The sequence below is a fragment of the Cebus imitator genome, unplaced genomic scaffold (assembly GCF_001604975.1).
Source record: "Cebus imitator isolate Cc_AM_T3 unplaced genomic scaffold, Cebus_imitator-1.0 Scaffold44, whole genome shotgun sequence".
Classification (NCBI taxonomy): domain Eukaryota; kingdom Metazoa; phylum Chordata; class Mammalia; order Primates; family Cebidae; genus Cebus; species Cebus imitator.
Window position 1 is genome coordinate 1,459,472 of NW_016107359.1, and position 4,647 is coordinate 1,464,118.

The window sequence follows — 4,647 nt, forward strand, 5'->3', positions numbered from 1 at the left end:
TTGGAAGTTTGCAGAGGTAGAAATAAGTTTGTAGGTTTTAAGGGAAGTGTATACCAAGTCAGTCTTCTTAGCCTGTAGCCATGCAGAAACTTGTCCGAGATCCCCAGTGTGGAAATGAATGGTTGCTTCCAGAATGTGCCTTCTTCCCTTCATAACAGTGGCTGAGGGTCGGTGGCACCATTGCTATGAGGCCCCCTTTCTACAGCCAGGGGTCTCTGGGGTTCGGGTAGCTGATCCCACCCATTCCTGCTCCTGGCCTGGAAGTGGGAGGTAGGCAGTGCTAGGCTCCACTGGCCCTGGACTTCCCAGTTTTGACAGACCGCTGTGCTTTTCTTCATATATTTACCTTCTCCCTCCCTTCAGAGAAAGAGCCTGATTGCTCTAAGGCAGTGGGTCTCAAACCCTAGTGGCCGTTAGAGACCCGGCCAGCTTGTTAAAACACAAATTGCTAAACCTTACCCCTAGAGTTTCTGATTCAGTAGGTCTCGGATGGGGCCTGATAATTTGCATTTCTGATAGTTCCCAGGAGCTGCTTCTGCTGGTCTGAGACCACATTTTGAGAACCACCATTCTAAGCCAGTCAGTTTATGACATTACCCTGGTAACTGTTAGTGGTCTAAGGGTGGGCGGGTGACCTGCACTGGCCAAATCCATGGTTGAAAACTCTGGTTGTATCCTAGAATCACTTGGGAGCTTCCGAAAAACAACTCACAGCTGGGCCCCACCCCAGTTTAATAAATTAATATTTTAGAAGATAAAGCCTTAGGTATCTGCAGTTTAAAAAGAAAAAATAAATAATGCTACATAATACAAAATAAAAATAAAATAATAGCAATAAGGCCGGGCGCAGTGGCTCATGCCTGTGGCACTTTGGGAGGCCGAGGTGGGTAGAACACAAGGTGAGGAGTTCTAAACAAGCCTGGCCAATATGCGGAAACCCATCTCTACTAAAAATACAAAAATTACCTGGGTGTAGTGGCGGGCGCCTATAGTCCCAGCTACTTGGGAGGCTGAGGCAGGAGAATCACTTGAACCTGGGAGGCCAAGGTTGCAGTGAGCCGAGATCATGCCACTGTGCTCCAGCCTGGGCAACAGAGTGAGACTGCGTCTCAAAAAAAAAAAGCAATAAACAAATACAGTCATGCGTTACTTACCAAAGGGGGATACATTTGGAGAAATGCATCATTAAGGAATTTCCTTGTTCAGAACATGATAGAGTGCACTTACGCAAACCTAGATGGCATAGCCTACCATTCCCCACGCTCTACGGTGTGCCCTACTGCTCCTGGACTGCAGACCTGTACAACATGCTACTCTACTTAATACTGTAGGCAGCTGTAACACAATGGTATTTGCGTATCTAAACATAGCTAAACACAGAAAAGGTACAGTCACAATACTGTATTATAATCTCATGGGACCACCATCCTATATGTGGTTTTTTGTTGACCAAAATATTGTTATGCAGAGCCTGACTGTAATGAATACAGCTACAGCACTTTGGTGACTTCAATGTGCAACAGTACTGGGAACCCACTGGCCTGTTTGAACTGAAGAGAAATGATATTAAAAGGAGAGGTCTCTTTCTTTCTCTTTTTTGCTGCACATGAAAAAGGAAACAAGCAGCCCAGTGGCCTCTGGCAGCCGTCACATCCCCATAAAGGGAGCCAGTCTCAGGATGAAGCCAATGCAGAGGAAGGCAGAGCAGAGTACTGAAAGAACTTGGGACCTTGGTGACATCACTGAGCTGCCTATCTTACTGTCCCTGGAGCCTGTCCTACCTCTGCACTTCCAGTTATGTCAGATAATACATATCCTTATTTGTAAAGCCAAATTAAGTCACGGTTTTCAGCTACTAGCAGTCAAAAGCATTCTAACAGATAACACCAAAGAAATCTGTGGTCACCTCATAGCCATAATAACCAGTCCTACCCTTAAAGACACTTTGCCTGGGTATCTTGTATTCTGCACATTCCAGAGGACCAGCTTGCCCATCAGAAGTCTGACACCATGGAACCCAGAAGGGGCAACGGGGTGGCTCTCGGGCAGTCTGTGTCTGCGGCTCCTCTCCACTTCTAGCCTGCTCATTTCCAGCTCAGAAATTCTACTAATGGCGTTTTTTCTTCCTCATAAAGGAAATGAACAGGATAAGACTTGGCATTTTACCTTAGAGTTAAAATAAATAGTTTTCTTTTTTGAACCTAAGTGAACAATCACATAATAGTCAAATTGGAGGTTACAATTGTATTATTCACAAATGGTTTCCTTAAATTGCAAATTTGTTTTCAGACAATTTCTTTCTTAATATTTATAACAGGAAAATGTTGGTAGAACATAAATAACACTGGAAGCTAGTTGGAACAAAGTAAATGTCCAGCCAATGTTTTATTGTATAAATTTAGTATAATGGGTTATAAAATGGAATATAAGGTAAGAGTCTCCGTGTGTGAGACGGGGGGGGGGGGTGTCAAGATGTTATTAATGATTGTTTTTGAGTAAGTGGGAATACGGACCTTCTTATGTTCTGTTGTTTGTGTTTTCTAATTTTTTTCTAATGGGCACATATTGCTTTTATTTATTTATTTATTTTTTTGAGGTGGAATTTCACCCTGTCACCCAGGCTGGAGTGCAATGGTGCAACCTCGGCTTACTGCAACCTCTGCCTCCCGGGTTCAAGCGATTCTCCTGCCTCAGCCTCCTGAGTAGCTGGAATTACAGGTGTGCGGCACCACGCCCAGCTAATTCTCTGTATCTTTAGTAGAGACGGGGTTTCACTGTGTTGGCCAGGCTGGTCTCAAATCCCTGACCTTGTGATCCACCCGCCTCATCCTCCAAAGTGCTGGGATTACAGGCGTGAGCCACCGTGCCCGGCCACATATTGCTTTTGAAGAAAGAAAGAAAAAGGACTTTTTAAGGCTATGGAATTGTTTTGCTACTTAGAAACAAATCTTTCATTCCTCCATGGGCTGGCCGTTGGCTTGTTTGAGCTAAGTACCATTCCCAAAATCCTGTGTACTGCTTGGCTGGAGGTGGCTGAAATCCTGTGAACTACGTTTCCCAGATTCCCTTGCCAGCTGGCCTACTTAGATGCTTCCAATGGGAAGCACTGGTGGGAAGCTGCATGAAATGAGAGAGAGACCAATTTTTCTTGTTGCTGTTTTGTTTTATTTTGTTTAAGCTCTGGCCAGGGGGGCCGCAGTGACTGGCAGCTGCGGGGGCTCCAGCAGCCTTCAGTAGTTCCAGCACCCGCATCGGGGTCAGGCAGTGGCCAGCTCCAGCAGCTTCAGCAGCTTCCTGCACTGTCAGATGCCAGATGCTCCTGGGCTCTGATAACATCACCACCTCCCTCCTATTCCTCCTGCCTTTCAAGTGGCAGTGACTTCCTGCAGATACTTATCTGTAGGTTAGCACATGTTCCCCTTTTGGTTCCTCCAAACTTTCCAACACTTGTAAGACTGTTTCCTTATGTTAAATCCCCTCTATTTAAAAATGCCAGAATGAGGCCAGACATGGTGGCTCCTGCCTGTAAACCCAGCACTTCGGGAGTCCGAGGCAGGTGGATTACCTGAGGCCAGGAGTTCAAGACCAGCCTGGCCAGCATGGTGAAACCCTGTCTCTACTAAAAATTCAAAAATTAGCTGGGCGTGGTGGCACATGCCTGTAATCCAGGCCACTTGGGAGGCTGAGATAGGAGAATCTCTTGAACCCTAGGGGGCAGAGGTTGCAGTGAGCTGAGATCCTGCCATGGCACTCCAGCCCTAGGCAACAAGAGCGAAACTCCATCTCAAAACAATACTAGAATGATGTCTGTTTTCTCACCTGTAGACCAACTGATATGTTCTCATATCCTCAATTTCTACATCAAATTCACCAGCGAACTTGTCAGTTCTTCTGCCAAATTGTAACTCCAGCCCCTCCTCTTCCTCTTCTGTCCACAGCCATCACCAGTTCAGACCACCATCATTTCTCACTGCTGCGGCCTTCTCTCAGATATCCCCACTTCTACAACTGAAAGGAATGGCAAAAACAGCAACTACTTTTGCACCAACCTAATAAGACATCCAGCATTGTCCATCTCAGCTCCTTGTTTATTTCCTACTTAGTCCCTACTAAAACTTGACATTTTGGTCTGTTTGTTTAAATAGGTCTGTTTTATGTCTCTCTCCCACAGGAGTATGAGGGCAGGGACCTGTTTACCACAGTATTTCCAGTGCCCAGCACAGAGCCTGACACAAATCAGCTGTTCACTATATGCTAAATGAATGCTCTGCATATTGAACTGTTTCCATATTCATACATAGAGATGAAGGAAATTTGATTTAATTTCAATAAATTCTGTATTGTTAGATGTTTCAATTGCTATGTTTCTCTAGAGAATAAGCCACAACTTGATTAAAATCGTAAAAAGAAGGCCGGGCACGGTGGCTCACACCTGTAATACCAGCACTTTGGGAAGCTGAAGCAGGTGGATCATGAGGTCAGGAGTTTGAGACCAGCCGGGCCAACATGGTGAAACTCCGTCTCTACTAAAAATACAAAAATTAGCTGGGCGTGGTGGTGGGCACATGTATAATCCCAGCTACTTGGGAGGCCAAGGCAGGAGAATCACTTGAACCTGGGAGGTGGAGGTTGCAGCGAGCGGAGATT

The 4,647-nt window shown here is 45.5% G+C and overlaps 1 long non-coding RNA gene across 1 annotated transcript; it reads left to right on the forward strand.

The window, feature by feature from the left end:
• Nucleotides 1–2,684: 2,684 nt before the first annotated feature.
• Nucleotides 2,685–4,356, forward strand: LOC108303033. The gene is made up of 2 exons (XR_001824654.2): nucleotides 2,685–2,718; nucleotides 3,939–4,356. It is a non-coding gene; the product is annotated as an uncharacterized LOC108303033 (long non-coding RNA).
• Nucleotides 4,357–4,647: the final 291 nt, after the last annotated feature.